Here is a 22,618-nt window from a genome sequence, read left to right on the forward strand (position 1 = left end):
AACACAAAAAATGTGTTTTCATTTTGAGTTTTTAGTTTTTTTTTTATCACCCAACATTAGTCACCACACGCTACCATTTTCCACCACCGTCTTCCGCCATCACCACCCACCACCTACCCTCCACCACCACCACCTGCCACCACCACCCGCCGCCATCACCCACCCCTCGTAGTCGCCGCCGCCGCCACCACCACCCCCCACTCACCTGCTATCCACCCGCCACCACCCACCACCCGCCACTACCATCTACCGCCCACCACCACCACCCGCCACCTACTTGCCACCACCACTCACCACCCACCACCTGCCACCACCAGCCACCCACCACCACTACCCACCTGCTATCCACCCGTCACCACCACCACCACCACCACCCACCACCCACCCGCCACCCACCTACCACCACCAACCACCCACTCGCTACCACCTACCACCCGCCACCGTCACCCACCCACCGACCACCACCACCCGCCACCTGCCACCACCACCACCACCCGCCTCGCTACCACCCGCTACTGTCACCCACCATCACCACCCGACACCACCACCCACTCGTTACCACCCGCCATCGTCACCCACCCACCCCCCACCACCACCACCACCACCACTCCCACCACCCACCCGCCACCACCCGCCATCTGCCACCCACTTGCCAGCACCCCCCACTCACTACCACCCACCATCCGCCACCGTCACCTACCCACCCACCCACCCACCACCACCACCCACCCGCCATCACCAGCTACCCACCACCCACCGTCACCACTTTCTACCACCGTCTTTCGCCGCCACTTGCCATTTCTCACTCTTTTTTATATTTTTAATTTTTTTTAAACATTTTGTCAATTACCAAACGCGTTTATAGTTTATGTTTTTCTAAAAATAAACAAAAATCAATTTATAAAATTTTTATAAATATAAACTGAAAACGTAAACGTTACCAAACACACCTTAAAATTGTCGAGTTTAAAGTCAAAAAATCAAGTGTAAAAACTAAAAAAAATTTGATCCATTGGCATCCAATGGCTACAGATATATGGGGTGTAAATATCACATTTTATTGTGTTTTGAGAAGGTACTTTCTCCCTGTTTGTTTTCAAAGGCAGAATGGAGGGAATTAATAGTGAGGGGATTGTTAGTGAGGGGATTAAGTAAAATTGTGTTTGTTTTGATGATAGTTGTTAATATAGGAATTGTTAAATTATTTTATATAAAATAATAAAACAAATAAAAAATATAAAAAATTAAACATTAATATTTTAAAAAAATCCCAATATATAAAAAATAAAAAAATTTCTAATCCCCTCACTATTTTTCTAATACCATCTTCACCTCCTCCATCTCAACCCCCCTTCCAACCTCCATTTATATCACCTCCTCCATCGTAATCCCCTCCCAAACTCTACAAACAAACACAAGACTAAATAACTCCACCTCTATTCTAATTAGGGGTGTGCATAATACCGCCGAAACCGCCAAAACCGCACCGAACCGCACCGCCAAGGCAAATTCGTTATTATTTGTCAATCGAACCGCCGGTTTTTGGTAAGAAAAATGGCAAATTCTAGTGACACTTTTATCAATCCGCCGGTTTCTATTTTTCTTCCAAACTGCACCGACCCGCACCACTATTAAATCATGTTTTATAGGATTCTAAAAATTCTTTTTTACTTAAGTTTGCTTATTGTTCTATACCTTAGAATATAGTATTACATTACTGCTCGAGGGGAATTTTATGTATTGTATTTGATCATTGTAGCTTCCACAGATGCTTGTAATGAACTGATGGCATAGTTATTGATATTATCATGTTGTTGCTACACTTGCTGCATCAGAAGAAAGTTTCGCAAGATGCTTAACATCATGATATCTCTCCTCTTTTTTTTACTCTTTGATTTAAGTTTTGTAATTTGAATTATATTTTTTATAAACCGCCAATCCGCCCGAACCGCCAAGGCAAATCCGCCATTATTTGCCAACCGAACCGCCGGTTTTTGATAAGAAAAATGGCAAATTCTAGTGACACTTTTATCAATCCGCCACCCGCCATACGGTTTCTATTTTTCTCTCAAACCGTACCGACCCGCACCGCGCACACCCCTAATTCTAATCCCCTCCCATCTATTTAACCCCAAAACAAACGGGGCCTTTAAATAATGGCTGAAGTGCCATCGAATATCTTTTAAACTCAATATGATCCACAATAGACAAAGGGTATTCAGGCAAGATTAAAGCTCTCTCCTAGCAATATCTTCATCAAAACTATAAGAGACTTTCAGGCTCTCCTTGTTAAAGTTGCTATTTAAAACTCTTTGTCTCGTGTCCATTTCGTCACTTTTCTTAAGACAACTCCTATAGTGAACATGCAAATGTGAGGTTCCATGTTACGGATTACCCCCAAGATGATTCTTACAATAATTACATATTGTCTTCCATACCCCATCAATTTCTTCCTTCTTAAAGTATTGCCATATAAAACTTGGGTTTTTTCTAGTAGCTAAACTAAAATCAGAATCATCTATATCAAGAACATTTTGATTTGGGAGGGGAGGCTGTGATGGTAGAGAGGTCTTGCTCAACTGATATTGATGGTTGTAAACCATCAACGGGTAATTAGGAGTTTGCTTGAGAGTTTGCTCCAGCTTCAGACATTTTCAATACTTAAAAATCTTGGAGCATCCAACTTCAGACCATTAAAATTTTAAACCTTGCTTTTCTATGGTTAATAATCTCTAGTTAATTTTTAAATTCTATATATAAAAAAAAAAACCGAGTGTTTTGTTTTTAAATTTTTTTATTGGCAATAAAATCACCAGTGTTTATATCATGATGATATATAAATGAAAAAAAGTTACATTCGCATGCAAATTTTTGTGCAATGGATTGTTTCATGTTGTGTACATAGTCAAACATTTTTTTTTATAACATAGAATAATTGGTTCTAAGCAGGGTCCATTAGATCCAAACTACAATAGATTGAAGTTTTAGAAATGAAAATTTATGGATGAAATTTCTTAATTATTAATGATTAAATTGGACATTTATTAGTAAAAAATGGGTCATTTGTCATACGATTAAAAACATAAAAAGGCAAAATGTAATAATTTAAAACAAATGAGTCAAGCTTGATTCAAAATCCTCATTATCAAAAAAAAAAACCCCAGAATCCTCATTATCTAAATAAATAAAGAGAGGAAAACAGAGAGGCCTACCAGAGAATTCATCCAGCACAAGGAAAGGATCAAAGTATTTGAGTTCAAACCTGCAAAAAGAAACATAAATAAAAAATAAAAAAGTATTAGGCATTTTGTCAAACAGCTGAGATCTACAATAAAAAACGTGAACATATTGTTGAGGTGATTTCAGTGCACCACACACCCACACACATATATATATATATATATATATAATTCCATAATACGTATACATGTATATGCATTTATAAAGGTCAATTAATAGCAATTGTTAGGGTAAGGGCATGAAATATGTAAAAATTGTTGAATTGTTGAGGGATTTGAGGTATATATTAAACACAACCTATAGGAATTGTTGAGGGATTTCAGATATATATTAAACACAACCTATAGGCTGGGGGGCGGGGGCGGGGGCGGGGGCGGGGGCGGGGGCGGGGGTGCGGTGGTGGTGGTGGTGGTATCCTTTGAATATTTAAAGGGTAAATTATACTTTGGCTGTGGTTGATTGGACGGACTGGATAAGAAGGTTAGAATCCATTAGACTTGAATTTTGAGACTGTGAATCTCTCAGACTATTTGGTTGGATTAGATGTGTATCCCGTATTTATTTTTTCATGAAATTAGATATTTGGAAATTACTATTTTTAGTTAATCTAATGTTTGATTGGACGAACTGGATAGGATAAATAAATAAAAGATATTTTATCATTTTTCAATTGTTTACTAAGTAATAGCAATATTAAACATATCTTTAATATTTTAATTATTTTTAGTTAGATTAAATAAAATTTTATTTTATTTTATTTTTTACACAATTACATAAATAAAATATCAATAAAAATATATGTTATTTTTTTAATTAAAATTTTAAATAAATTTATTTTTAAAAATAATAATAATTAAACAATGAAATTAAATAAAACATCTATTAAAATTTAAATAATGAAGTTAAATAAAATATAAACAAAATTTTAAAATAAAACATCAATAAAATATCTATAAAAAATTATTTTAAAAAACTTAAATAAATAAAACATCAATAAAAAGTTAAACAAAATTATTTTATTTTTACTTTGAGACATTTAAATTTTATTGAATTTTACTAAATATAATATATAATTAAATAGTAGATTGTCAAAATGGTCATTTCACATTCTAATCCCAACAGTAAATAGTCCAACGAAAATTGTCCCATACCCCCCTAGGATAGTATAATCCCCCATATGGGGGATAAGGAGTCCGGCCGGACTCCATGTCCGGCGGACTAAAAAAAAAAACAAACACCGGATAAAAAACTTCTCCCGAATTACAATCCTAATAGTGGATAGTCCCCCCTTATCACCCTAATCAAACACACCTTTTGGGTGTGTTCGATTGGACGGACTGGATAAGAGGGAATTAGAATCCATCGGACTTGAGTTTTGGGACTGCGAATCCCTTGGACTATTTGGCTGGATTGAATATGTATCATGTGTTTGTTTTTTCATGGGATTAGATGTTGAGAGGGAGATTAATGATATGGACTTTGTGCCAGACAGATTTGGGCCGGACAGATTTGGGCCGGACAGAGTTGTGCCGGACAGATTTGGGCCGGACAGAGTTGTGCCGGACAGATTTGGGCCAGACAGAGTTGTGCCGGACAGATTTGGGCCGGGCAGAGTTGTGCCAGACAGATTTGGGCCGAACAAGTGTTGGGCCAAGTTGTGTGGCTCGGCCTTGAAGGAAGCTGCTCGGTTAAGGCAGCGCGTTGATTGACCGAGCTGCAAGGATCCGTGATTACGAAGCCGGTCAGGTGAAAAGTCCAGCACCAGGAAAGGCAAGGTTGGACCGAATTACCTGTTTGCTTGGCAGGTAGGTCGACCGCAGACAAGCGTAAGTAGTCCCGAGCTCGGCTTTGCCGAGATGCCGCTGAGTCCGGTCCTCATCTAAGCTTAGCTGTTGGAGTACTTGGGCATGAAGCGCAGCATGGCAGACGATGGCCGAGATGGAATTGCCCGGCTGCCGAGCTCCCAGGAGAATGGGCAGGCAGTTGGATTAGGTGATGTTCAGCAAGGTTTATGCTGACAGATGGGATAACGGAGCCACGTGTCAAGAGATGACTGGGAGTGGATATGGGGCGCAGAGGGTATATAAGCATGTCTGCGCCTCCCATACGTAGACAGATGAACACTTTGTAAGGAATTTCTTACACTTAAACTCCTCTCTCCCTCTTTCTCTCTATCCTAAGGTGTGTGCTAACTTGATCGTCGGAGGGTTTTTCCGGCCACACACCGCCGGGTAGCTCACCGTTACTTGCTCGCAGGTGATCGGACATCGACGGAGCTCGGAAGAAAGGAATACGGGCTTGCCGGAATATTTGCTCCCCGTACAATTGGCGCCGTCTGTGGGAAGCTTGACAGACAAAACCTTGTCTTCCAGGTTCATCTGATCGCCGTCCATGGCGAACAACGACGAGTTTCCGTTGTCCGCCATCGACGGAGCCACCCCGGAGTATACCCGAAGGAGAGAGGGACCTCCTGCTGTCCACCCAATGGCTGACTTGGGAACGCCCACTAGCGGACAGTCGGGAGACGCGCGGGATAAGCGCGAAAGAAGTCATGGTCATTCACGGAGTCCAGACGGTCACCGGCGGAGGAGAGACTCACACGCCAGACGTCTGGAAAATAAGTTGAGGGACCAAGACGCTGTCATCCGGCGAATGGCGGCGGAGATGGAGGATCTGAAGCAGCATGTCAAAGGGAAAGGTGAAGCTAGAGTGGGTGACCACAGTGAGCGCACCCCATCCCGCCGTTCAGGCGGTCAAAGTCAGCGACGCATTTCATCCATTTCTATTACCAGAAGTTACCAGGTTGGTGATTCCGACGTGCGTGCAGAGAAGTCTAGCGCGCAAGACAGCACCTACCGGCCCTCACGTCCGGTGACGACTTCGAGGTACTCTTACTCCGCTCATTCAGAGGATTTGCGGGCGGTCTTAAAGGAGCGGGTTCGTCGGCGCGAAGCTCAGAGGATACCGGCGTTCCAGCGGCTATCCTACGGGGTTCACGCCAGCGAGGAGGTCGGAATGCCTCCACCCCGCCAAGCGGCACCACTCCTAGTGGATTCAGATTTGGCCAGGTTGAGTGCCACCCCTTTCTCCCTGGAAATAGAAACTACACCGCTTCCGGCAGGCTTCCACCAGCCAAAGTTCGCGCTTTACGACGGGAAAACCGATCCTTACCTGCATGTGAGCCACTTCCGACAGGTTATGGCCGGACATAGGCGAAATGACGGACTTATGTGCCTGATCTTCCCGTCAAGTTTAGGCGAGCTGGGCTTGAAGTGGTTCGAGAGGTTGCCGGAAGGGAGCATACAACGATGGCATCAGTTGGCCGAAGCGTTTGTGATGCGCTTCAAAACCAACACAAAAACACCAAAGGAAGTCGATCATTTACTTAGTGTCAAGATGGAACCAAGCGACACACTGAAGGCATACAACTCGAGGTATTGGGAAACCTTCAACGAGATCTTGGATTGCCCGGTCAACCTTGCAATCACGCAATACAAGCGCGGTCTCCCGCTCGGACATAGGCTGAGGGATTCGCTTACAATGAACCAGCAGACATCCATGTGGCACCTAATGCAGCGCATCAATGAGCACATCCGAGTAGAGGATGATGCGGCGACGTCCACCGCGGAGACAACCTCGATGGCAACGAGCAAGTGGGCGACTGGGTTTTAAGGAAGGTCATGGGTAACGCACTAGTGCCGGGTGAAGGCAAGCTAGGGGCAAACTAGGAGGAGCCTTACAAGATAACCGGGCAAGGGGGCATACAACTTAGAAGATTTGGATGGCAAAGGCGTACCCCGGCCATGGAATGCGGCCTTATGTAATTTTTTAAGGGACTTGTTTCCCCTACACTTCTGAATGCAAATACTCTTTTTGTCAATGTAATAGAAGTGAATTACTTTTGCTGAAGAGCTTTGTTGTGTCCGAAATAATAGTGGATGAGGGGCCTACTCTTCTGTTCCAGCCGAGATGATTTACTCCGGTTGGAAGAGTTGGTGTTTTGTCCAACTTCGGATTCCCAACCGAGATGATTTACTCCGGTTGGAAGAGTTGGCGTTTTGTCCAACTTAGGATTCCCAACCGAGATGATTTACTCCGGTTGGAAGAGTTGGTGTTTTGTCCAACTTCGGATTCCCAACCGAGATGGTTTACTCTGGTTAGAAGAGTTGGTGTTTTGTCCAACTTAGGATTCCCAACCGAGATGGTTTACTCCGGTCGGAAGAGTTGGTGTTTTGTCCAACTTAGGATTCCCAACCGAGATGATTTACTCCGGTTGGAAGAGTTGGCGTTTTGTCCAACTTAGGATTCCCAACCGAGATGATTTACTCCGGTTGGAAGAGTTGGCGTTTTGTCCAACTTAGGATTCCCAACCGAGATGATTTACTCCGGTTGGAAGAGTTGGTGTTTTGTCCAACTTCGGATTCCCAACCGAGATGGTTTACTCCGGTTGGAAGAGTTGGGGTTTTGTCCAACTTCGGATTCCCAACCGAGATGGTTTACTCCGGTTGGAAGAGTTGGCGTTTTGTCCAACTTAGGATTCCCAACCGAGATGATTTACTCCGGTTGGAAGAGTTGGTGTTTTGTCCAACTTCGGATTCCCAACCGAGATGGTTTACTCCGGTTGGAAGAGTTGGCGTTTTGTCCAACTTAGGATTCCCAACCGAGATGATTTACTCTGGTTGGAAGAGTTGGCGTTTTGTCCAACTTCGGATCCCCAATCGAGATGATTTACTCCGGTTGGAAGAGTTGGTGTTTTGTCCAACTTAGGATCCCCAACCGAGATGATTTACTCCGGCTGAAGAGTTGATGATTTGTTCAACTCCGAGGTTCCAGCCAAGATGATTTACTCCGGCTGGCGAGTTGATGATTTGTTCAACTCCGAGGTTCCAGCCGAGATGTTTTACTCCGGCTGGCGAGTTGATGATTTGTTCAACTGCGAGGGTCCAACTGAGATGATTTACTCCGGCTGAAGAGTTGATGATTTGCTCAACTGCAAGGTTCAAGCCGAGATGATTTACTCCGGCTGAAGAGTTGATGGTTTGTTCAACTCCGAGGTTCCAGCCGAGATGTTTTACTCCGGCTGGCGAGTTGATGATTTGTTCAATTGCGAGGTTCCAGCCGAGATGTTTTACTCTGGCTGACGGGTTGATGATTTGCTCAACTCCGAGGGTCCAGCCGAGATGATTTACTCCGGCTGAAGAGTTGATGATTTGCTCAACTGTAAGGTTCAAGCCGAGATGATTTACTCCAGCTGAAGAGTTGATGGTTTGTTCAACTCCGAGGTTCCAGCCGAGATGTTTTACTCCGGCTGGCGAGTTGATGATTTGTTCAACTGCGAGGTTCCAGCCGAGATGTTTTATTCTGGCTGACGGGTTGATGATTTGCTCAACTCCGAGGGTCCAGCCGAGATGATTTACTCCGACTGAAGAGTTGATGATTTGCTCAACTGTAAGGTTCCACCCGAGATGATTTACTCCTGCTGAAGAGTTGATGATTTGTTCAACTCCGAGGTTCCAGCCAAGATGATTTACTCCGGCTGGCGAGTTGATGATTTGTTCAACTCCGAGGTTCCAGCCGAGATGTTTTACTCCGGCTGGCGAGTTGATGATTTGTTCAACTGCGAGGTTCCAGCCGAGATGTTTTACTCTGGCTGACGGGTTGATGATTTGCTCAACTCCGAGGGTCCAGCCGAGATGATTTACTCCGGCTGAAGAGTTGATGATTTGCTCAACTGCGAGGTTCCAGCCGAGATGTTTTACTCTGGCTGGCGAGTTGATGATTTGTTTAACTCCGAAGTTTCAGCCGAGCTAATGTTGCTCGCCAAGAAAGAAGGAAGTCGCGAAGCGGACCTTGCTCGCCTTCTTTGGAGTTCCTTGGCCGAGCTGATCTTGTCCGCCAAGAAGGAAGTCGCGGAGCGGACCTAGCTCGCCTTCTTTGGAGTTCCTTGGCCGAGCTGATCTTGTCCGCCAAGAAGGAAGTGGCGGAGCGGACCTTGCTCCCCTTCTTTGTAGTTCCTTGGCCGAGCTGATCTTGTCCGCCAAGAAGGAAGTCGCGGAGCGGACCTAGCTCGCCTTCTTTGGAGTTCCTTGGCCGAGCTGATCTTGTCCGCCAAGAAGGAAGTGGCGGAGCGGACCTTGCTCCCCTTCTTTGTAGTTCCTTGGCCGAGCTGATCTTGTCCGCCAAGAAGGAAGTCGCGGAGCGGACCTAGCTCGCCTTCTTTGGAGTTCCTTGGCCGAGCTGATCTTGTCCGCCAAGAAGGAAGTCGAGGAGCGGACCTAGCTCCCCTTCTTTGGAGTTCCTTGGCCGAGCTGATCTTGTCCGCCAAGAAGGAAGTCGCGGAGCGGACCTAGCTTCCCTTCTTTGGAGTTCCTTGGCCGAGCTGATCTTGTCCGCCAAGAAGGAAGTCGCGGAGCGGACCTTGCTCGCTTTCCTCGGAGTTCCTTGACCGAGTTGATGTTGTTCGCCAAGAAGGAAGTCGTGGAGCGGACCTTGCTTTCCTTCCTCGGAGTTCCTTGACCGAGCTGATGTTGCTCGCCAAGAAGCACGTCGCGGAGCGGACCTTGCTCGCCAACCTTGGAAGTTCCTTGACCGAGCTGATGTTGCTCGCCAAGAAGCACGTCGCGGAGCGGACCTTGCTCGCCGACCTTGGAAGTTCCTTGACCGAGCTGATGTTGCTCGCCAAGAAGCACGTCGCGGAGCGGACCTTGCTCGCCAACCTTGGAAGTTCCTTGCCGAGCTGTTGTTGCTCGCCAAGAAGGAAGTCGCGGAGCGGACTTTGCTCGCCTTCCTCGGAGTTCCTTGACCGAGTTGATGTTGTTCGCCAAGAAGGAAGTCGCGGAGCGGACCTTGCTCGCCTTCCTCGGAGTTCCTTGACCGAGCTGATGTTGCTCGCCAAGAAGCACGTCGCGGAGCGGACCTTGCTCGCCGACCTTGGAAGTTCCTTGACTGAGCTGATGTTGCTCGCCAAGAAGCACGTCGCGGAGCGGACCTTGCTCGCCGACCTTGGAAGTTCCTTGACTGAGCTGATGTTGCTCGCCAAGAAGCACGTCGCGGAGCGGACCTTGCTCGCCAACCTTGGAAGTTCCTTGCCGAGCTGATGTTGCTCGCCAAGAAGCAAGTCGCGGAGCGGACCTTGCTCGCCGACCTTGGAAGTTCTTTGCCGAGCTGTTGTTGCTCGCCAAGAAGCAAGTCGCGGAGCGGACCTTGCTCGCCGACCTTGGAAGTTCCTTGACCGAGCTGATGTTGCTCGCCAAGAAGCACGTCGCGGAGCGGACCTTGCTCGCCAACCTTGGAAGTTCCTTGCCGAGCTGTTGTTGCTCGCCAAGAAGCAAGTCGCGGAGCGGACCTTGCTCGCTGACCTTGGAAGTTCTTTGCCGAGCTGTTGTTGCTCGCCAAGAAGCAAGTCGCGGTGCGGACCTTGCTCGCCGACCTTGGAAGTTCCTTGACCGAGCTGATGTTGCTCGCCAAGAAGGAAGTTGTGGAGCGGACCTTGCTCGCTTTCTTAGTGCGGTCACCATCTTGCATATTGAGGACCGAGGAAGTATTACCCCGGTCAGGATAGGTAATCCCAGTCACGCTTCAGCGGACGGAATTAAGGGGCAATTGAGAGGGATATTAATGATATGGACTTTGTGCCAGACAGATTTGGGCCGGACAGATTTGGGCCGGACAGAGTTGTGCCGGACAGATTTGGGCCGGACAGAGTTGTGCCGGACAGATTTGGGCCAGACAGAGTTGTGCCGGACAGATTTGGGCCGGGCAGAGTTATGCCAGACAGATTTGGGCCGAACAGGTGTTGGGCCAAGTTGTGTGGCCCGGCCTTGAAGGAAGCTGCTCGGTTAAGGCAGCGCGTTGACTGACCGAGCTGCAAGGATCCGTGATTACGAAGCCGGTCAGGTGAAAAGTCCAGCACCAGGAAAGGCAAGGTTGGACCGAATTACCTGTTTGCTTGGCAGGTAGGTCGACCGCAGACAAGCGTAAGTAGTCCCGAGCTCGGCTTTGCCGAGATGCCGCTGAGTCCGGTCCTCATCTAAGCTTAGCTGTTGGAGTACTTGGGCATGAAGCGCAGCATGGCAGACGATGGCCGAGATGGAATTGCCCGGCTGCCGAGCTCCCAGGAGAATGGGCAGGCAGTTGGATTAGGTGATGTTCAGCAAGGTTTATGCTGACAGATGGGATAACGGAGCCACGTGTCAAGAGATGACTGGGAGTGGATATGGGGCGCAGAGGGTATATAAGCATGTCTGCGCCTCCCATACGTAGACAGATGAACACTTTGTAAGGAATTTCTTACACTTAAACTCCTCTCTCCCTCTTTCTCTCTATCCTAAGGTGTGTGCTAACTTGATCGCCGGAGGGTTTTTCCGGCCACACACCGCCGGGTAGCTCACCGTTACTTGCTCGCAGGTGATCGGACATCGACGGAGCTCGAAAGAAAGGAATACGGGCTTGCCGGAATATTTGCTCCCCGTACAATTGGCGCCGTCTGTGGGAAGCTTGACAGACAAAACCTTGTCTTCCAGGTTCATCTGATCGCCGTCCATGGCGAACAACGACGAGTTTCCGTTGTCCGCCATCGACGGAGCCACCCCGGAGTATACCCGAAGGAGAGAGGGACCTCCTGCTGTCCACCCAATGGCTGACTTGGGAACGCCCACTAGCGGACAGTCGGGAGACGCGCGGGATAAGCGCGAAAGAAGTCATGGTCATTCACGGAGTCCAGACGGTCACCGGCGGAGGAGAGACTCACACGCCAGACGTCTGGAAAATAAGTTGAGGGACCAAGACGCTGTCATCCGGCGAATGGCGGCGGAGATGGAGGATCTGAAGCAGCATGTCAAAGGGAAAGGTGAAGCTAGAGTGGGTGACCACAGTGAGCGCACCCCATCCCGCCGTTCAGGCGGTCAAAGTCAGCGACGCATTTCATCCATTTCTATTACCAGAAGTTACCAGGTTGGTGATTCCGACGTGCGTGCAGAGAAGTCTAGCGCGCAAGACAGCACCTACCGGCCCTCACGTCCGGTGACGACTTCGAGGTACTCTTACTCCGCTCATTCAGAGGATTTGCGGGCGGTCTTAAAGGAGCGGGTTCGTCGGCGCGAAGCTCAGAGGATACCGGCGTTCCAGCGGCTATCCTACGGGGTTCACGCCAGCGAGGAGGTCGGAATGCCTCCACCCCGCCAAGCGGCACCACTCCTAGTGGATTCAGATTTGGCCAGGTTGAGTGCCACCCCTTTCTCCCTGGAAATAGAAACTACACCGCTTCCGGCAGGCTTCCACCAGCCAAAGTTCGCGCTTTACGACGGGAAAACCGATCCTTACCTGCATGTGAGCCACTTCCGACAGGTTATGGCCGGACATAGGCGAAATGACGGACTTATGTGCCTGATCTTCCCGTCAAGTTTAGGCGAGCTGGGCTTGAAGTGGTTCGAGAGGTTGCCGGAAGGGAGCATACAACGATGGCATCAGTTGGCCGAAGCGTTTGTGATGCGCTTCAAAACCAACACAAAAACACCAAAGGAAGTCGATCATTTACTTAGTGTCAAGATGGAACCAAGCGACACACTGAAGGCATACAACTCGAGGTATTGGGAAACCTTCAACGAGATCTTGGATTGCCCGGTCAACCTTGCAATCACGCAATACAAGCGCGGTCTCCCGCTCGGACATAGGCTGAGGGATTCGCTTACAATGAACCAGCAGACATCCATGTGGCACCTAATGCAGCGCATCAATGAGCACATCCGAGTAGAGGATGATGCGGCGACGTCCACCGCGGAGACAACCTCGATGGCAACGAGCAAGTGGGCGACTGGGTTTTAAGGAAGGTCATGGGTAACGCACTAGTGCCGGGTGAAGGCAAGCTAGGGGCAAACTAGGAGGAGCCTTACAAGATAACCGGGCAAGGGGGCATACAACTTAGAAGATTTGGATGGCAAAGGCGTACCCCGGCCATGGAATGCGGCCTTATGTAATTTTTTAAGGGACTTGTTTCCCCTACACTTCTGAATGCAAATACTCTTTTTGTCAATGTAATAGAAGTGAATTACTTTTGCTGAAGAGCTTTGTTGTGTCCGAAATAATAGTGGATGAGGGGCCTACTCTTCTGTTCCAGCCGAGATGATTTACTCCGGTTGGAAGAGTTGGTGTTTTGTCCAACTTCGGATTCCCAACCGAGATGATTTACTCCGGTTGGAAGAGTTGGCGTTTTGTCCAACTTAGGATTCCCAACCGAGATGATTTACTCCGGTTGGAAGAGTTGGTGTTTTGTCCAACTTCGGATTCCCAACCGAGATGGTTTACTCTGGTTAGAAGAGTTGGTGTTTTGTCCAACTTAGGATTCCCAACCGAGATGGTTTACTCCGGTCGGAAGAGTTGGTGTTTTGTCCAACTTAGGATTCCCAACCGAGATGATTTACTCCGGTTGGAAGAGTTGGCGTTTTGTCCAACTTAGGATTCCCAACCGAGATGATTTACTCCGGTTGGAAGAGTTGGCGTTTTGTCCAACTTAGGATTCCCAACCGAGATGATTTACTCCGGTTGGAAGAGTTGGTGTTTTGTCCAACTTCGGATTCCCAACCGAGATGGTTTACTCCGGTTGGAAGAGTTGGGGTTTTGTCCAACTTCGGATTCCCAACCGAGATGGTTTACTCCGGTTGGAAGAGTTGGCGTTTTGTCCAACTTAGGATTCCCAACCGAGATGATTTACTCCGGTTGGAAGAGTTGGTGTTTTGTCCAACTTCGGATTCCCAACCGAGATGGTTTACTCCGGTTGGAAGAGTTGGCGTTTTGTCCAACTTAGGATTCCCAACCGAGATGATTTACTCTGGTTGGAAGAGTTGGCGTTTTGTCCAACTTCGGATCCCCAATCGAGATGATTTACTCCGGTTGGAAGAGTTGGTGTTTTGTCCAACTTAGGATCCCCAACCGAGATGATTTACTCCGGCTGAAGAGTTGATGATTTGTTCAACTCCGAGGTTCCAGCCAAGATGATTTACTCCGGCTGGCGAGTTGATGATTTGTTCAACTCCGAGGTTCCAGCCGAGATGTTTTACTCCGGCTGGCGAGTTGATGATTTGTTCAACTGCGAGGGTCCGACTGAGATGATTTACTCCGGCTGAAGAGTTGATGATTTGCTCAACTGCAAGGTTCAAGCCGAGATGATTTACTCCGGCTGAAGAGTTGATGGTTTGTTCAACTCCGAGGTTCCAGCCGAGATGTTTTACTCCGGCTGGCGAGTTGATGATTTGTTCAATTGCGAGGTTCCAGCCGAGATGTTTTACTCTGGCTGACGGGTTGATGATTTGCTCAACTCCGAGGGTCCAGCCGAGATGATTTACTCCGGCTGAAGAGTTGATGATTTGCTCAACTGTAAGGTTCAAGCCGAGATGATTTACTCCAGCTGAAGAGTTGATGGTTTGTTCAACTCCGAGGTTCCAGCCGAGATGTTTTACTCCGGCTGGCGAGTTGATGATTTGTTCAACTGCGAGGTTCCAGCCGAGATGTTTTATTCTGGCTGACGGGTTGATGATTTGCTCAACTCCGAGGGTCCAGCCGAGATGATTTACTCCGACTGAAGAGTTGATGATTTGCTCAACTGTAAGGTTCCACCCGAGATGATTTACTCCTGCTGAAGAGTTGATGATTTGTTCAACTCCGAGGTTCCAGCCAAGATGATTTACTCCGGCTGGCGAGTTGATGATTTGTTCAACTCCGAGGTTCCAGCCGAGATGTTTTACTCCGGCTGGCGAGTTGATGATTTGTTCAACTGCGAGGTTCCAGCCGAGATGTTTTACTCTGGCTGACGGGTTGATGATTTGCTCAACTCCGAGGGTCCAGCCGAGATGATTTACTCCGGCTGAAGAGTTGATGATTTGCTCAACTGCGAGGTTCCAGCCGAGATGTTTTACTCTGGCTGGCGAGTTGATGATTTGTTTAACTCCGAAGTTTCAGCCGAGCTAATGTTGCTCGCCAAGAAAGAAGGAAGTCGCGAAGCGGACCTTGCTCGCCTTCTTTGGAGTTCCTTGGCCGAGCTGATCTTGTCCGCCAAGAAGGAAGTCGCGGAGCGGACCTAGCTCGCCTTCTTTGGAGTTCCTTGGCCGAGCTGATCTTGTCCGCCAAGAAGGAAGTGGCGGAGCGGACCTTGCTCCCCTTCTTTGTAGTTCCTTGGCCGAGCTGATCTTGTCCGCCAAGAAGGAAGTCGCGGAGCGGACCTAGCTCGCCTTCTTTGGAGTTCCTTGGCCGAGCTGATCTTGTCCGCCAAGAAGGAAGTGGCGGAGCGGACCTTGCTCCCCTTCTTTGTAGTTCCTTGGCCGAGCTGATCTTGTCCGCCAAGAAGGAAGTCGCGGAGCGGACCTAGCTCGCCTTCTTTGGAGTTCCTTGGCCGAGCTGATCTTGTCCGCCAAGAAGGAAGTCGAGGAGCGGACCTAGCTCCCCTTCTTTGGAGTTCCTTGGCCGAGCTGATCTTGTCCGCCAAGAAGGAAGTCGCGGAGCGGACCTAGCTTCCCTTCTTTGGAGTTCCTTGGCCGAGCTGATCTTGTCCGCCAAGAAGGAAGTCGCGGAGCGGACCTTGCTCGCTTTCCTCGGAGTTCCTTGACCGAGTTGATGTTGTTCGCCAAGAAGGAAGTCGTGGAGCGGACCTTGCTTTCCTTCCTCGGAGTTCCTTGACCGAGCTGATGTTGCTCGCCAAGAAGCACGTCGCGGAGCGGACCTTGCTCGCCGACCTTGGAAGTTCCTTGACCGAGCTGATGTTGCTCGCCAAGAAGCACGTCGCGGAGCGGACCTTGCTCGCCAACCTTGGAAGTTCCTTGCCGAGCTGTTGTTGCTCGCCAAGAAGGAAGTCGCGGAGCGGACTTTGCTCGCCTTCCTCGGAGTTCCTTGACCGAGTTGATGTTGTTCGCCAAGAAGGAAGTCGCGGAGCGGACCTTGCTCGCCTTCCTCGGAGTTCCTTGACCGAGCTGATGTTGCTCGCCAAGAAGCACGTCGCGGAGCGGACCTTGCTCGCCGACCTTGGAAGTTCCTTGACTGAGCTGATGTTGCTCGCCAAGAAGCACGTCGCGGAGCGGACCTTGCTCGCCGACCTTGGAAGTTCCTTGACTGAGCTGATGTTGCTCGCCAAGAAGCACGTCGCGGAGCGGACCTTGCTCGCCAACCTTGGAAGTTCCTTGCCGAGCTGATGTTGCTCGCCAAGAAGCAAGTCGCGGAGCGGACCTTGCTCGCCGACCTTGGAAGTTCTTTGCCGAGCTGTTGTTGCTCGCCAAGAAGCAAGTCGCGGAGCGGACCTTGCTCGCCGACCTTGGAAGTTCCTTGACCGAGCTGATGTTGCTCGCCAAGAAGCACGTCGCGGAGCGGACCTTGCTCGCCAACCTTGGAAGTTCCTTGCCGAGCTGTTGTTGCTCGCCAAGAAGCAAGTCGCGGAGCGGACCTTGCTCGCTGACCTTGGAAGTTCTTTGCCGAGCTGTTGTTGCTCGCCAAGAAGCAAGTCGCGGTGCGGACCTTGCTCGCCGACCTTGGAAGTTCCTTGACCGAGCTGATGTTGCTCGCCAAGAAGGAAGTTGTGGAGCGGACCTTGCTCGCTTTCTTAGTGCGGTCACCATCTTGCATATTGAGGACCGAGGAAGTATTACCCCGGTCAGGATAGGTAATCCCAGTCACGCTTCAGCGGACGGAATTAAGGGGCAATTGAGAGGGATATTAATGATATGGACTTTGTGCCAGACAGATTTGGGCCGGACAGATTTGGGCCGGACAGAGTTGTGCCGGACAGATTTGGGCCGGACAGAGTTGTGCCGGACAGATTTGGGCCAGACAGAGTTGTGCCGGACAGATTTGGGCCGGGCAGAGTTATGCCAGACAGATTTGGGCCGAACAGGTGTTGGGCCAAGTTGTGTGGCCCGGCCTTGAAGGAAGCTGCTCGGTTAAGGCAGCGCGTTGACTGACCGAGCTGCAAGGATCCGTGATTACGAAGCCGGTCAGGTGAAAAGTCCAGCACCAGGAAAGGCAAGGTTGGACCGAATTACCTGTTTGCTTGGCAGGTAGGTCGACCGCAGACAAGCGTAAGTAGTCCCGAGCTCGGCTTTGCCGAGATGCCGCTGAGTCCGGTCCTCATCTAAGCTTAGCTGTTGGAGTACTTGGGCATGAAGCGCAGCATGGCAGACGATGGCCGAGATGGAATTGCCCGGCTGCCGAGCTCCCAGGAGAATGGGCAGGCAGTTGGATTAGGTGATGTTCAGCAAGGTTTATGCTGACAGATGGGATAACGGAGCCACGTGTCAAGAGATGACTGGGAGTGGATATGGGGCGCAGAGGGTATATAAGCATGTCTGCGCCTCCCATACGTAGACAGATGAACACTTTGTAAGGAATTTCTTACACTTAAACTCCTCTCTCCCTCTTTCTCTCTATCCTAAGGTGTGTGCTAACTTGATCGCCGGAGGGTTTTTCCGGCCACACACCGCCGGGTAGCTCACCGTTACTTGCTCGCAGGTGATCGGACATCGACGGAGCTCGGAAGAAAGGAATACGGGCTTGCCGGAATATTTGCTCCCCGTACAGATGTCTAGAAAAGATTATTTTTAGTGAATCCATCGTTTGGTTGGACGGATTGGATAGGATAAATGAACAAAAGACTATTTTACCATTTTTCAATTATTTACTAAGTAATAGCAATATTAAACCTATCTTTAATATTTTAATTATTTTTAGCTAGATTAAATAACAATTTATTTTATTTTATTTTTTACACAATTAAATAAATTTATTTTTTTAAATAAAATAAATAAAATATCAATAAAAATATATGTTATTTTTTTAATTAAAATTTAAAATTTTATTATTTTTAAAAATAATAATAATTAAACAATGAAATTAAATAAAACATCTATTAAATTTAAATAATGAAATTAAATAAAATATAAACAAAATTTTAAAATAAAACATCAATAAAATATCTATAAAAAATTATTTTTAAAAAATTAAATAAATAAAACATCAATAAAAAGTTAAATAAAATTATTTTAATTTTAAATTGAGACATTAAAATTTTATTGAATTTTATTAAATATAATACATAATTAAATCGTAGATGGTCAAAATGGTCATTTTACCACCTAATCCCAACACTGGATAGTCCCCCAAAAATTGTGTCATACCCCCCTAGGACACAATAGTCCCCCGTATGGGGAATAAGGTGTCCGGCCGGACTCCATGTCCGGCGAACTAAAAAAACAAACAAATGGCGGATTGGATACTTCCCCCGAATTACAATCCGCACAGTAAATAGTCTCCCCTCTTATCCCTCCAATTAAGCACACCCTTTGTCCCTAAAGTTTCATTTATTTCTCACTTTGGTCTTTTAAATTTGATTTTTCTTACTTTGATATTTTATGTTTACATTCCTTCCTCGTTTGGTCATTTATGTTTACAATATGTTTCACTTTAGCCCTTTAAATTTGATTTTTTCCACTTTAACCCTTCATATTTGTAATACTTCCCACTTTAACCTTTCATGTTTGCAATCTTTCTCACTTTACTCCTAGACTAACTTCTATCCAAAAAAAAAAAGTAACAAAATTTGTCACGTCACTAACACATCAGCTCCATATGTAATGTAAAAAATTCACTAAAGAAACAAAAAATAAAAAATTAGAATTTTTTTTAGTTTTTAACTAAAAAAGAAAAAAGTTTACTAAAGACGAAAAAAAAATAATAGTAAATTTTTCATTTCAGAATTGACAATATAAGTGCTTAAGTCAGTATATTTTCATTTTTTTCGTCTTTAGTAAACTTATTTTTTTAGTTAAATTTGTTTTTATTTTTTTAGCTGCATCTAATCTGGATGAATCTATAATGTAATAATATTTATAAATAAATTTGAAACAAAAAAGTTTACTAAAGACTAAAAAACAAATTTCAATTTTTTTGTTTTCTATTTTTTATTTTCTGCATATTTAGTGAATTTTTTACATCACACATAGAGTTGATGTGTTAGTGATGTGGCAGATTCGGTTAGTTTTTTAGATGGAAGTTATTCTATGAATAAAGTGGGAAAGATTCCAAATATAAAGGGTCAAAATAGAATGGATTGCAAACATGAAGGGGGCAAAGTGAGAAAAATTAAACTTAAAAGACCAAAATGAGAATGGGTGAAACTTTAAGGAAGCAAAGTGTAATTTACTCAATATTTAAAAAACACCACTTAAGGAAAAAAAAAATCATATATTTGGATTAGGTCTCTATAAGTACCATAGGTAGGTTCTCATTGCCATCTCTAATTTCACCCGCTCCTTAATTATAACTGCCTGTGGTCAATTTTAGTAGCGACTCCATTAAAAAATGGGTAAATTACACTGACACCTCATGAGGTTTATGTTTATTACAGTTCTCCCCTCACATTTGGGAAATTGCACTGACCCCTGTTAATTTAATTTTATGTATGATGATCATTACGGTGAGGGGAGAACTGTTATGAAACTTTAAACCTCACGGGGCAATCTGTAATGAAACTTTAAACCTTAAGAAGGGAAATGTAATTTCCAAAATATGAGGAGGGAAACTGTAATAAACATAAATCTCAGGAAGTGTCAATATAATTTATCCTTAAAAAATTTAACCGGTTCAATCATTATCTCAAACTTATAACGATATCATTATGTTGCATTTATAATGGCATTATAGTAGAACTATAAGATTAGGGTTTGGCTTTCATCCAGTCTAAGATCGGATAATACTGTGCTGTTGGGCCCGTGAGAGTTCATTACGGGTCCCATTTTGATAATCCGAACCGTTAAATGTGTAAAACTCGTCGATGATTAAATGGTATAAAAATCCACATTGATCGGATATCGATAACTATGTGATCAAAACAGTTTTTTCTCAACCGTTAATTTGTTCACCATCCATTTTTTTCATACAAAACTAATTTGATCACATAGCTGTTGATATCCGATCAATAAGAATTTTTAGAAATATATAGTACTTGACGAATTCTACATATCTAACGGTTTGGATTATCAAAATGGAACTCGTAATAGGCCCCCGTGGACCCAACAGTATGATCCAATCCAATCTTGAACTAGACCAAAGCCAAACCCATAAGATTACTATCATACCAAACTACTGAAGCTACTAGTTGAATGCCATAATGATACTAGTTAGCAAGTATGAAATTGTTATACATTTTTTTATAAAAATATTTATTGGAAATAATATATAATTATTTTAAATTTTGTTAATCAATGTCCTGACGAGGATACACTAGAAAAAAAATAGTAGCATTCAAGAACAAAATATCATTATGCATTATATATTTAGTTTGATCCATATCTATTTTAATTTTGCACTTTACTCAATCCGTGATCTAAAAAAAATAAGTTACAAATATGATTTTTGTACTAAGGCTTTGTTTGTGAAGCCCAACTTGGGGCTTTTTTTGGCTATTTTAGTCACAAAAAATAAAATAGGCTTTTTAATTCAATAAGACAAAATATCACATTCAACCCATAATCATTACATTCTTTTTCTCACAAAAAAGTCAAAAAAGTAAAAAAAAACCAAAAACCTGTCCCAAACCAGGTTTTTTAGGCCCCAGGTTAAAATAACCAAAAAAGTCAAAAAGCTAAAAAGGTAACCTACTTTCCAAACAAACCCTAAAAACACATTCAAAATGATGTATCAATAATATTTTTGAAACTATAAAGACAATAGTGACCGTTTTGATTGAAAATAAAAGAGTTACAGAAACCTCATTATTTTCTATAAAACTTCTAACAAATTTGACTAATAATTAAAAAAAATTAAATATGTGCCTATTTGCCCACCACCATGACAATATCCATTGAACCAAAACTAAAAATGATATACAAATAGAATTTTGTACATTATCTATTTTTTATTAACATTGTTAGGGATACTACACATTTATTAATAATTTTTAGGGATAAGCATGGTTCGGTTTGGTTTGGATTGGGATAGATCAGGACTAATCCATTATCTATGACTTCAAAAAAATTAGAACCAAACCAATCCATTTAAATTATGGAATCAATTTGAACCAATCTATTTAAACACCGTTTGACTCGGTTTGGAATCACAGTTTTACATAACATGTTCACAAGAAAAATCATATAACATTTTTAAAAAATTATAAAACTCCCATCAAGCATAATATTGTTCCATCATTAATTAACTTAAACATTCACATTGTTCCACCATTAATTTAAACAAACATAATAGTTAGTAAATAAAATATTGTTCAACATGTAGCAAGCATAGGTATATGGTTTAAATTACATACGGTCCGGTTCGATTCTAATCTAGAACCGTAGAGTTAAAATCCGAAATCGATCCGTGGAGACTAGTTCATAAATTTTCCAAACCAAGAGCATATCACGAATTAAAAAAATCAAACCAAACCTACGGGATTGGACTGGATCAGACCAGTTTAGTTTGCGGATTTTCCAATTTCCTTGCTCAGTCCAAATAATTTTACTAACACACTCACAAGTTTTGATAGAATTAACTATCACTTGGTATGAAACCCACATCAATTATCAGTAAATGTGTTAATATCCCTAACATTTTTCTATTTTTATGTAAAATAATGTGATTCTTATATTTGTTTTTATTTTTAATTAAATCACTTATTATTATCCTTATAATTTTATAAATGTCAATGATATATCATTCTAAATGTAATTTTTTTATATGAAATTTCTATTTAAAAATATTTTTTTAACCAAAAGCTATAACAATGTCTCAACTCAAACTCAACAATTTGAAGCATCCCATCACCAATTATATCCAACAAATAAAAACGTATACTCGCTACCACGGCGTCGCCCCTGGTCAATTCCTATATTTCAAAAACTGAATTCCATTATATGATTCTCCTCTAGCTACCAAGCAAACATGTTTTGTCATTTCTGTAAACAAATATGATTGATTGATTAGTTTAAGAGGTTTATATTACTTTTATTTATTATTTTTGATAAATTACACTAATTTTTTTTAAGATTTGAAAAAAAATAAAATTAATCCCCACACTTCAAACATAATTACACTAGCCTCCCTCAAACTTTTAATTCACATAGCACTTAAAGTCATTTTTCATCAATAATTCGTGAGCTATATGGATAAAAAGTTAATGTTATCATCTTCTTTCTAATAAAATGCATATTTACCATTGTTTATTTCATTGTGTACCAATTATTTGTATTAATTTTGATCCTTGAAATTTTATTAAGAGGGAAGTCAGTATAATTATTTTAAATATATAAAGTTTACTGTATTTTTTTAAAAACTTTAAGGAAAGTATAGTTTATCCTTCCTTTTCTTTTCTTATACACTCACCAAGGAATATATACTTAGCACGAACTTGCTA

The sequence above is a fragment of the Camellia sinensis genome, chromosome 7, assembly GCF_055761805.1.
Source record: "Camellia sinensis isolate YWXY chromosome 7, ASM5576180v1, whole genome shotgun sequence".
NCBI classification, from domain to species: Eukaryota; Viridiplantae; Streptophyta; class Magnoliopsida; order Ericales; family Theaceae; genus Camellia; species Camellia sinensis.